A 13,257-nucleotide genomic window follows, 5' to 3' on the forward strand; every position below is an offset into this window, starting at 1 on the left:
CTGAATTGCCTAAATCGAGTGACCCTCACCATTGCCCATGGTTGTATTACAACAAAGATAAATAAAGCCCAAACGTAATTCAGATCACTGCCCATTGTTAGCTGAAATTTGAAGAAAACAGTTTTTTCAAGCCAACGTCCCCAAAATAAGCATGTAATATGGAAAAAAATTATAACAGTTATAACAGCAACATGTGTAATGTTCTTTACTGACGTCTGGTGACCCTCTAAAACATACAATCAGGTGATGCAGTGAATGCTTAAATTATTATCAGCCCCTGGCAATCACTTGGGCCAGACCATCATTTTTCACCCACTGTGCCATTATACACAGGGTAACGATTTATTCAAGTCAGACTTGGTGCTGCCTGTAAACAGGCTACGCCCCCTCCAGCTGGGAACTTAGCCTACCCCAAACAGGTTTTGGACTGCTTAGGTCTTATCAGTGAGGTATAGCTCTTTAGAATGTTAGACCAGCGGAGGCTAATGAATGCAAGTAGCATTTCAGGTTTCGTGTGCGTTTCCTCAACAAAATTCTGATGAATTGAAGGGAGATGGAAAAGGGTGTCCATGCTTTCCTTATCCAAGTATAGCTGATAAGAAGGCAACAAGTTCTGACGATTATTGAAAATAATCAGCAGGGCTTATAACATAATATTTTAAAAAGTTACAAATTCCCTTAAAAGGCAAAAACCCTTAAACTGGCCAATTATGGTTAATTGAGCAACCCAAAAATGATACACCCACTATGCAACCAATATCTTGCATTCCAGGTGGAATTCTTAAGGCTCAACCTTGACACACGACTGCACAAATGACTTCACTGGTGACATTAGATATGACCTTAGCATCAACATTATCGAAAACATCAGTATGGATACAGTACAATTTGTTTGTTTGGATGTGTGTTGTTATTTAATGATGTTGTATTTTTAAGTCAATTTATTTATTACAATACATATTGTGATGTCATGACGATTGCATTTCTGGTGTTAATGATGGTTTAGCTGTAAGGACCTGCTAACAACCTCATACACACATAACTCTCTGACTGTGCATTGCCTTCAACTGTATATTGTGGAGGTTGGCCGAAGGGGTCAGCCCTGTACACATACTCTCACATATCCAGGCAAGGCAGCACATAGCCTACTGGTCTTTGGCCAAGCCTTGTGTCCTACCTCCTGCTCGCCCAACTTTGCTGTGCATGGCGGATGGCCTTGTGAATTGGTGACTGACTGCAGGCCACATACCACACCTACCTCACATCCAGCCCCTTCTGATCTGCATAATGGAAGTGCATGCATTTGGCCATTCATACATTGTTATGGCTGCCATGCTACGGACACCTGAAGTATCAGCCTATGTTTTTCAAGAGCACATAATCTGCTCTGTGCAGAATGCCTCCCATGGGGTCAGTCTCAGTACTAGCCTCTGTATCACCAAACCATTGGTGCAAGGCCTTTAGCCATGCTTGCAGTCTCTGGGCACATCAATATTAACTATTCATGATAATTGTCAGGCCTATTTGCATGAGATTGTTTTTGTTGTAAACGTTTCCGGTTTTGCAAAAAAAAAAAAAGGGGTATTGAATTCCCCATTTACATATGTAGATCCTCCAGCGAACATGGATCCACAAATTCAAAAAGACAAATTCTGCTATTTGAAATTTTGTGGGTTCTGTCTGCCTCTCTGGTGCGTCTCAATATCCTCCCTGTGGACAGGATATGCTATCCCAGAACCTTGCAACCTATATGTCACTTTGTTTATGGCTGTAGGCTTCAGAGCCTTGTATCCTACAACAAAAATCTTTCGTTGATGCCTCTCATTCAGATTGCCTTGATCCTCAAATAACCAGGGTGTCCACTAACTCAGCATCGGGTAAAAAGATGACGTCTTCCAATGGTAATTTCTTTTCTCCAATTCATTATCCTCAAAGGATTTGATGACATACAAAAATCCAGAAGTGTCTGGCTAATTCGCCCTTTTAAGATCACCTGACATATTTTCATGCAAATATTTTAAACTACTGAATGTTTTTATACCACGCTAAGTGAAGGCATAGCTCAGAGTAAATATTTTTGCTGTAGTGGAAAGCAAAGTTTACTATGGGAGTTAAAATTGAAAACTCACTTTTTTGACCCGCCACTTTATTCCCCTTATACCCTCGGAACGGATCTGCATGAAACTTAACATGCAGACACTTTGTTACTTACTGCATTTAATGGGAAATGTGCAGCTACTATTTGAGATCCTTGCCTAGATCCTCTCTTCGACCTTGTGGCGCTATTAGTAGACTGATTATTAGGATACAAAACTGACTACCACAACACACCAGTGGCAGTACAAATGGAATAAATGTCCAAAAAACTCCACTTTTTGCAGACTATGGCTGCTAGTCTTACTGTAGGCATTCCCCAAAAAGTATTTCCCATCCTCCATACACTCCACTAGCTTCCAGTGCAGGTAAAGAATACATTTGAGGAAAAAATGAGTGATTGCATACCAACTTACATGAATCATATCCTCAGTCTTTGAAGGTACAGTAAGCTTTTGTAAAAATAAAAACTAGAAATAAAATTCATTTGTGTGCTGGTGTGATTTTTGAGTTTCATCATCGCAAGCTGTAGAAATAATTGTATTTTTTTTTTTTAAAGGGACACTCAGCCAGCTATCCTTTAAGAAGCTATTTTAGACCTTCCATTTCTGATCTCACCCATCCTGCAAATTTCTAAACGGACACTTGGATGCCTATTGTCGGTTTCTTAGCGCTTTTTACAAAACCTGTATTGCAGCTGCTGCTAATGAGTTGGTACTTGCCCCTGCATACACCCTCACCTTCAAGGCTGATTTCTTCTGCAGTAACATAAATGTTTTGCTAGTGGACCTTTGTGTGTTTACTTAAAACATTCTGGTAATCTTCCCCTAACGTGGGATTTTTCGACTTTAGAAAGAAGAATATTTGTCTAACTCAGAATTTAGAGAAATTCACCAAGACACTTGTTATTACTGAAATGTCCCTCTCTCCCCTTTAGTAATCCTGTGTGTTGGGCCTATGGAATCCAATGGAAGTTTATGCTTGTACAAGTTTTTGCTCGTGGATACTTTATATGATTCGGCCCTGAATATTCTCTCCTAAATTCGATTTTTTTCTTTATTTCTACTTTTCAGAATGTAAAGATGGTTCATTGAACTCTAATATTTGCCCATGATTGCCTGTGGAGTGGGCATTATGTGTGCTTCTTGTTCAGTTCCTGGATGCTATTGTTGATTGATTGGCTTAGGCATTGTTTGGGCTGCAATCTAATTCAGTGAGAAATATCTCCTTTGAGATCTTTTTTTAGCTTATTGATAATACCACCAGAAATCTACAAAATTCTCTTACAGCAAAAGAATTGTCAATGTATGCCAATTGTGTGACAAAGGTTTTGTTTGGTCGGTTTTACAAAACCCCAAAAAATGCTTTTAATATCGACTCTTGGTTATAACCTCGAACAAACAAAAGACCCGAGATCCCACCTAGGTACGTTCAACAAAGCATCTATGTACATTTTCTTTTCTCCTGTTCCTGCACAGTGACCTACTTGTTCACTGTTTCTTCTGTTTGTCTTTGAATTTATACCATTCTTTTTCGCTCAGTCAGCTTCCAAATATGTTTCTCCCTCATGTTTCTCTACCTGATTGAACTTCCACCCATTTTACAGTGGGTAACAGAAATGACCTGTGTGCTCCACCAGTGTTTTTGACCATGGATGAAGCAGAACTCACACAGGAGGCGGGATCATAGCTGCATGGCAGTACATACACCCTATGATAATGTGACTCACTCCCTGTCTCTAATGGCTTTAGAATAATATGAACTAATATAGATTTGAATTATAGTTCATGCGGAGACAGTGGAAACACGTCTTAGAATGAGACCAGCCTTTTGCATGTCTAGAGATATGCATTTGTCTGAGGGAATATAAGTTGGCATCCTCAAGAGAACCACTTCCCATTGAACAACACTGCCCCTCTCTCATGTGCACTTGACCTTGGTACAGGAGCTGCAGGGTTCATTCCCCCCCCACCCCATACTAGCTATTGGGGAGTGTTTTTACACTCATTTTGGCCCTACTTAGCTAGCAAACACAATAAGATGATGGAGGAAGAGCTGAAAATGTTCAGACACCCCCAGTCACTATTAAATCTGGGTTGAATCCATTATCGTTGTGTTGCTCACTTTGCCATCCAAGTTCAGACCCAGCCATATGCAAATCAGTCGTGACCCTGCTCCTCATGGGAACAGTCCAAGCCGAACTGCCAAGCCAGGTCTTCCCTGGACCAGAAACAAGCATCCTGGGACCTACTTAGCTAGTGAGCATATGCACCCCCTTTACTGATTCAGTTTTGTAATTGCTTTTTCACAGTTTTCATCTTATATTACAGAATTATCATTAGACTGTAAGTACCTCATTCTTACTCTTTTGACTATTATCGTGAATTATTACACACTCAAATAACAGTAGCTTCCCTTTCAAAGGTTTCTAAATTGCTCTCACTTAGTATGACAGTTCACCAGGATTAGGGATGCTTTTTCTCCAAGAATGCTAATCATTCACGTTCGTGCTGTATAAGTGCTTCGTTAGCTGTGCGTTTATACTCCTGCATGGTTTGTTGCATAGTCACTCGCTCTAAAATATACTGTACTAACCAGTTGCACAGACTATATTTTATACCTCTCATGCTCATTGTACTAGCTAATATTTAGCATGCACATTTAGCTTTAATTAATTGCAGCTTCTGACCAATTGGGTATGTTTTGAAATGTCAGCTGGTGGTAATATTGACTGAGTTTAAATAATTGAATAAGGGCTTTTATGACATTGGCATTGGTCCTGAGCAAGATCCCATTCATTAAACTTAGGGGTCGAAACATCAACGTACTGATCACACATTTTCTCCAACATAATCGTATTACTTATGAACAACTGTGTCTCATGTGTCATTGTTTTTCATTGTTTTTAATTGTGCATATTTACAACCTTTTATTCACTTTTTGAACTTGTTCTCTGTGCCTTTGCAATTGTTTTTTTGTATACAGGTACCATTCAGTATTACATTTTTCAAACACATTTATATAAGATTGTCTCCTGTAATTTTAGTCTTTTGGGACTTGCACTTACTCTATGATTGACAGTATAGTGAATCACTCATCTTATGACTGAACACCATCTTTTGTGATTCTACTATACCATGGTTCCCTCTTAGGGCTACTGGGTTGCCCTATAGATGTCCCGTCTCCTCTAAACAGTAGCCTGACTTCTGCCTCATGCTGCAAGCAATACAAGACAGACATCAAACTGCTGGAGTAAACTTTAGGGGAGAGTATTTTCCCTCTGTCAGTTGGTAGTATTATCGTAGTTAGGACCTTGATGTTTCTCTCTTTGTATTTGCTTGCTTTTGTATACAAATGTGAAGCCATTGCAATGGCTGCCTTTATTTTTGATAGCACTGTCTAACTCTTACAAGGCTGTATTGTTTTTCGTCTCTTGCTATCCCTCCCTGCACTTCCGTGTTAGGCCATATCCTTCAGAGCAGATGTTCATGATGAATGCAACCTAAAGGTGTACTTAGTACCTCACATGTTTGCACATTCTTAAATAACCACTAAATAGCCACTGCTTAAAGCACATTGGACAGTAGCGTGCAAGCCTTCATATGTAATTGCCTAATATTTGAGGTCATGCGGCTTCTTGGCTTTTCTGGAAAGATGTTTATTCCAAGGGTTGAGAAAAACAAAACTAGGATATAGAATAATGGTCCAGTTGCTCAGCGGCAAATAAGATTCGGTAATATTTTTGACAAGTGACTTTAGTTCCTGATCCCTCTTGACTGTTACCAGCGATAAAGTAATAATATTAGAATATATATTTGATTTTCTGTTTTCACTTTCTTGTTGCATTACACTCTTAAAAAACCTCTTGTGACAGCATCTCCACTTGGTGAGTGCTGATTGACTAATTTAAATTCAAAATAGATTCTTCTGTTGCCCACAACCCGAAATGTTTGCCACCTGGGCGGAAACAATAGGTTTGAGTATGTTATAGGTTGAGAAAAAATGTGTGTGTGCTATGAGAGATTTCTGCTGGACTTTGAATTGGAGTTCTCTTTGTTTACCAATGGAATGTTTTACAATGGGTATGTTTTACACAAAGTGGTCTACTTGAATGGATGGTCCTGGGGTTGCAATAGGTTAGATTAAATATCTCAGTAATGAGAATGGGCTACCCTTAAAGCAGTCATATTGGATATTACACAAATGGTTTCTGAAGCCACTAGAGAAGCATAACCACGGTAGCACACAAAGGAACATTTATCAAAGCACAAATATTCTTCACATTTTAAACCAATTAAGGGAATTTTTGAAACCCGAAGAGAGGTACAAACATATTTTTCCTCTTCTTTGCCCTTTTTCTGATTAGAACACAAAGCCAAGTGTAATCGTGGCTGGCACATCTACCTTAAAGGGAAAAGCACTGATGCAAAATTCCATTCCGATGTGTGAAAGGGTTAATTCTTGTGGGACTAGAATCCGGCCAGACCTTAGGCTCGGATCCATGACAGTGGTAATTGAGCTGATTGATTGGGACATCTTATTTCAGACATGTATTGATTCCATCTAGTTCATATTCTCCTTGGAGCCCAAGGTGTCCCAGCTGCATCCTAGCCACTTGAACCTGGATAGGTTGCCATAGGATCACAAATGTATTTTATGTTGGCTTGCTCTCCGTATTACTGTATACGTAATTGTGTGTGTGTGTACAAATTCACGTATACACTCACACAGAACTATTTTTTTGTATACGTTTTAGAAGTGTTTACATTTATGCATATAAATATACACACACTGATATGTATGCATGCACACATTAACAGAGTTAAGAATACATTTTTAAATACATATATATATATATATATATATATATATATATATATATATATTAATAAATATTTCAACATATACAGCCACATGCACACACATATGCTCATGTATGCACAGATTTTGGGTTAGGAAATATACTTTGCTATTAATAATTTTCTTTAAAATTATCATTTTCCTTTATTCTCATTATTCTAAATATTATTTACTGCTGCAGCAAACAAACAGCAAAGGTGTCTAAGTAGAGAGGAGGGAAATGGAAAAAGTAGGTGTTGCGCGCTCAGACATTGCCTGTGCTCGGCAGAGCCAACAATGGCTGCCCCGAGAGGCAGTCTAGACAGCAAGAACAGCAGCAAGCGGTATGCTGTGGGAGCGTGCTCAGTGATTCCATTGGTAGACGTTTTCTTCTGCTGTCTGATGGCCATCGAGAGGTCACGGCATTAATTTATCCAAGGCGCTGTGGGTAAGTGTACAGAGAAAGGAAGCGTAAAGGGCAAAAAAGCTGGAGCATCTAGAAATGATGGGTCTGAGCAAAGGGAGATTAAGAGGCGATGACCAATCTATTGCGCGTACTGCAGTAAGGAGCGGGCATCCATCGAAGACCATCGATGGCCATGAGTACTGTCTGCGAAGCATTGACTATAACCATTTTGAAGTGAAGTTACTTGATATTCTGTAAGTTTGCTAACCAATGTTCAATATCTTTACCGAAACAGTGTTGTAAGCTTTGTGTCACTCGTTCGCTCCACAGCTATCTTACTCATCAGACATCTTGATATATGTTACTTTTCTCAGTCCTGCAGTTTTTGTGTTGCGAAGTATGTTGCTTTTTCATGGTCAGAGAGGCTTCCTGTCTTGGTGTGCAATGTTGGGGTTTCCATCTTTCTTGGTTTTGATGCACCAATACTTTAATGCCATTGTGGCTCCTCCTGTGAGGTGCCTTGTATTTGTCTGCTAGCATGCTCACTTCAGTGATACTGCAGTTATGCAAGGAATGCTGGGAAATGTCTGAGAGCGAGCGACATATTTGAGCAGGTATTTGCATGCTGTGTTGCGGTGCAGCTGTTAATTACCCTTTGTCAGTGTTCTTGCTGGACTCAAATCTTATAGGCATATATGAGAAAAGTACTTCACAGATAACTATTCTCATTTAACAAAAGAGTCCGCGTATCACATCACTGCCAGCCATGACACACCCTCTAAAACAAGGAAAGCCTTCTGAACGCACTGAACCATTCCTTAGTTGAATATATAGTTTACAATATAATATTTGCATATTGTACATTTGGTTTTGTCTGTGTGAAAAAAAAAATATATAGATATATATACACACACATATAAAATATATATGTGTGTGTGGACATCTAGTGTATATGCCCTATTAGAGAGAATAAATGTGATAAAATCAGGGTCATTACGCGTTAGATAAATCTGACCACTACCTTTTGTTACTATTTGTGAAAGTTCTGAGATGATTGCACCATCACCGTCTACTGCCCTATGTGAAAAATCATGTGTGTAACAGCGTGTGTGTGTGTGTATATATTTATATATATATATATATGTATATATATATATATATGTATGTATCTAGATAAAGAGAGATACATAGCTATAGTACCAATTTTTTGTCATAGAAACACCTGCCAATTTGAACTGATGCAGCTTCTGCCTCTCCTGTAAGTCTTTTGATGACACTTGCTTGAAATGATTGGATTCGTGTGAATTTAAGAGGGAAGCAGCAGCAAATGCCAGAGACATTCCTTTGATAAGAAATTGAGATTCCCCCCTGTTTTGCTGCTTGCACAAAGGGACAGGTTCACTCCTTGCATTGTCTGCAGAGCGCCACAGCAGAGAGCCATTGTCTCCAGCAGTTTTGATTCGGCGAGGGGGGGGAGGCGCGGAATAAACTGTAGGACTGTTAAAGAATCGCAGGCATTATTCCTCCCCACGTCACGTGCGTGCCTGCTCTGCCTGCTCCTCTCGAGGCTGGGGTTGGGGAGGAAAGTCTGTGTGTGTCTGTGCTGGCAACCGCGCTCAGAGATCTGTCTTATTGATTAGGGGAGAGAGGGAGGGGCGAGGAGGAGCGCGAGGTGAAGGGAAGACCGGCTGACTACCGGCTTATTGCAGCACAAAGCTTTTTTTCGGGAAAGATGTCAAATAAATGAGACGCTGGAGCTAGAAAGGTGGGAAATGAGAAGAAGGAATCCTTTGGAAGAAAAGAAAGCTGTTGTGGTGTGGCGGTCTCTGGATCCGTATGTGTCCCCCCCTGCCCCCCGACGTTTGACCTGCAGGGATGAGGTGACAGCATCATGCAAATGCTGCGGTCTGGCAGGTTTGTGGGAGAGTGGGCGCCGAAGGAGTGAATGTGATTGGTGAAAAACACCATCTGGTGCCCCAGACCCGTGTCAGAATCTCTGCACTGAGTCTGCAGTTGTTTCTTTGTTTTGTACTGAGTGTCTGCCGGTGCCTGAGTGAGTGTCGGGGGTATGTGCAAGGAAAGTAGGCGCCAGTCAGCCAGTGCATAGCTGCTTAAAGCTGATGGATTTCCATCCTCAGAGCATCAGATGTCTTCCCTGAGGGGGTGTATCCATGCGGCGGGAGAGGGTGTGGTGTCATTATCTTACTGTTTTATTGCAGCTTGGACAATATCATTATTGTAATTGTTGGTTTGAAAGCAGGGGTCAAATTGCGTTTCCAAAGCTGCTTCACTTCATGAAAATATTAAAATGTCATCTATCTCTAGGCTCAAATGGAAGATGTCTTTGAGGTCGTTTCTGCTTAAAACTACATTATTCTATGCTACCCCAAATTCGACTGGAAAGGGTGTCCCACTGTGTACGTGCACAGGAACTGGACATCCTTTGTAAAAGTACCTTGAGATATAATGCAAAGAAATAGTCAATTAACAGAGTTGTTTTAACATTGATGTCATTTTCCTGTGCATAATTAGGATTAATTACCTATTGTGAAAACTGACAAATACTTTTCTTCCCCTAATTTCTTCATTTCTTTTCTTTTAATGCAGGACCGCATAGAGAAGCACTCTGAGTTTGTCTACAAGCTTCACCTGTAGTTGCCCGGACTCGATGGACACCCAATTTTCCTTTGGTCTACGAAACGGTGTGATTCGCTCTCTCCAAAGTGGAACTCTTGCAGCGCCAGAGTCATAGCCTGGAACAGTACGAGAATATGGGATATTATTACTAAGCAGTATCGATGTACATTTTTGGCCGAAAATACCCTTGTCAGAAGCAATTCGCTTTGAAAACAAATAATTGGTATCTTGTTTTACGCCAGGCACTGAAGTATTGTAGGTGTTTCTTCCATCAATCCACTTGATAAGCTCCTTGCATTTTCATCCTTAAAATGTCTGATGGTTGGAAGGTGGTGTTGGGTTTAGTGGAAAAAAGATCAATTTTTATGAAAATTAGTAGATGCATTAACATTGGACATTGTATAAGCAGGTTGGACGAGGGAGTAGAGGCATAGCGATGAACATGGAATCTTGGGGTATTCCTTCACTAGGGGACGCCCTCAAAGCCTTTCACACCCGCCGGCCCATCTTCAGAGTTTGATTACCAGTGTGACATGGCAAGTAACACGGTTCACCTGGAAAAGTGACCATGCTTGAAGCATTGCAGGAGATTTCGACCCGAGCCATATTTCTGCAAACCTGCTGAAGAGCAGACTGCGCCCATTTTAAGGTTCCTTTTCCTCTGATTGTGGTTATTGCAACATGTAGCAGTGATTGTCTTTCTTTTTTTCCTACGTTGTTTGTGTTCGTAAGACATGTGGACAGATGTACTGTGTGGATGTATTATTTGCTGTTTCCAACCTCTGATTTAGTTTGCTCTAAATGTCTGCAGTAAGCCTCAGGTTTAACAAATGTGCGTGGGATCATTAAGGTGTGGCGATAAAAGAAGGACGAATTCTACAGGATCATATTGGACTTTTCCTAGTCCCTGAGACCCTAACTTGTGAGGAATCTTTGGCTATGATCACAAGTTAGGCTCTTGGGACCTAGGCGGAGAGGAATCAGCAGCTTTGAAGTTTGTTGACTGTCTGCAATAGATATGACAATGTGGGCAGGATAGAGCTGTTTTTAAAGCCCAAGACCTTGTTTCTTTCTACAGTTAATATTTATTGTCCTATAAGAACTGTTCACTTTACTGTTTCACTGTACAGCAAATGCATTTCTACTGTGTGTAGTTCAGGAAGTGTTCTGATGTGTGTTGACTGTTAAGACTGACATGATACCTAAGGGCAAATCCTGTTCAGCCTGATGTAAAACCGTAAATGTTTAGTTCATCAGTGGACACGTTTTGAAGAGTTTGGTGGAAATAAGTGCTTTCCATGACACCTTTATGCCAGGGGAGGGGTTAGGGGGAGAATACAACACTGTTTTCTTATCACTCTTCCAATGATATCCTGTGTTCTTGTGAGGCCTAGCATGGCCACCATTTCACCAGAATTCAGAAAACAGTGCCAAATAAAGCTGTTATTTTGCCTGTTTAGGTATGGTATTCATTCTGAACATTTTGTCATTTTTACTGGAACTAACAACCTGTTGCACATATAGTGTGAACATGCTTGTGCATAGAATTGCATACATTTCTTTTTAGAATTGGCACAGGGTGATCAAAATGAGGGGAGTGCCCTGCACACATCTGTGTCACTGAGCGCTCACTTTGCATCCACCCTAGCCCCTTGGGGTGTGTTTGCGTGGGCACCTCCTCTTCGCTCGCGTCATTCCTCAGCATCGTTTTGAATGGTGAAGGTGATTCATTGGTGAGTGTTATGATTAATCAGATTCCAATGTCTTTCCCTAGACAAGGGCTCTCTCCTGCTTGTAGGAGGACATGGACCTCATGCGTCAAAGTGAGACAAGATGCGCAGAAGCAACGACTGTTTAATGCAGGGAACACCACTAACGCTTAGAGGATTTGTGTTTATTCATTCTGGAAAACGTGACTAGTGTTTGGAAAATCCAGGTTTGACATCAAAAATATATTGGAAACTGTTACTAAGAAGACTTCTGGACCTGACTCGCAAATGGCCAAATTCCGTCGAACACATCGATGCTTAGGTTTTCACGCCACCTTGCAGGCTTTACACATCTCTCAGATGTGATTTTAACATTCGTTTTATCTTTTCTCCGCTCAGTTTCTTATTGTGTGCCAGGATCTCCCTAAACTGTGTAATTGTTGCATCTACCTTTACCTGCATATCTCGCCTTGTACCCTAGATCTGTTAATGAATCTGAGCCATACATGGTCGACCCATAGAAAGAGGTATATATAGGGAGCACATGTTCTCTTCAGTTCGTTCCAGCATAGCATGGCTAAACTCTGAAAGCATCGGCAGCTATGTTTCTAATAATCCATCGTATGCCGATGCTGCATAATGCGAAGCATCGACACCGCACCCAAGTCAGGCTGTCAGTATCTTCATAGTGCATTTCTATCTTCTGTGTTTTGTATATGCTCAGCTTAATTATGTGTTTGTAAGTGTATGTCTGCACCTGTCTACATATATATGTGTATTTCTGTAGATGGATTCTAATGCACTATCATCCGTATGCAATAGGTTTCCTTGTCTATGGGTACCGACAGCCATATCTTCAGTTTCTTTTGTTTGTTTTTAATAAAGTTAAATATAAACGTCTTCTTAACTTTTTTTGAATTATAAAATGGGGACATATTTACCACACTTTCAATAGAAATGCGGATTAGCTTAGCGCATGATTGCCTATGTGCCTTCCTGTTGTTGAAAGGCCGTTTTAATATCTAGGCGCGATTGTAAAGAAAACCAGTGTTTCGAAAATGTCTCTCATGTACAAAGAAAATGTTATTGTCCACAAAGTCGCCTTGAACCGTATCCGAGGGCATAAGTCTATTCATACCTCTGTTACAGTATACTCAAATATCTGTATGCACAAACATCATGTAGCACAATCAGCGGAAAAGAACATGAAAGATTATATATATATATATGTATATATTTTACCCATCCCCCCAAGTTCCTCTTCAGCTACCAAATGCATATTTTTTTAAAGTTATGTGCATCTTCATGCCTATAGTTTTAAGCGTGTGCGTTAAAGTATATTCTCATATTCCTAAACATGCAATGTGAATGCCTGCCTTCCGCCCTCTTTGTGTACAGGTAGGTCTCTATCTCCCCATCACGCGCCTTCTATTGTGTCTTGGGTTCCATGAGTTTTTTTCCTCTCTCGATGCTGCATAATGTGTGGTTGTGGATAATCGGATCATGCCGCGGCTAAGAGAAAGCGTTAGCAGCAGAGGCGGAGAAGGCGATGCGAGGCGCATACAAAGCAGG

At 40.6% G+C, this 13,257-nt stretch overlaps 1 long non-coding RNA gene across 22 annotated transcripts in view; it reads left to right on the forward strand.

Annotated features, from left to right (window-relative positions):
* The window catches only part of LOC146805748 (uncharacterized), a 912,995-nt gene extending 900,410 nt beyond the window's left edge, over positions 1–12,585 (forward strand). For 11 of the 22 annotated variants that reach the window (XR_014967901.1, XR_014967902.1, XR_014967898.1 and 8 more), the window contains one exon: positions 9,947–12,585. This is a non-coding gene — a long non-coding RNA (uncharacterized LOC146805748). The remainder of the gene's footprint in view (positions 1–9,946) is intronic. The other 11 variants (XR_014967897.1, XR_014967903.1, XR_014967909.1 and 8 more) reach the window with 1 other exon arrangement.
* Positions 12,586–13,257: the final 672 nt, after the last annotated feature.

Source organism: Triturus cristatus, chromosome 8 (assembly GCF_964204655.1).
Source record: "Triturus cristatus chromosome 8, aTriCri1.1, whole genome shotgun sequence".
NCBI classification, from domain to species: domain Eukaryota; kingdom Metazoa; phylum Chordata; class Amphibia; order Caudata; family Salamandridae; genus Triturus; species Triturus cristatus.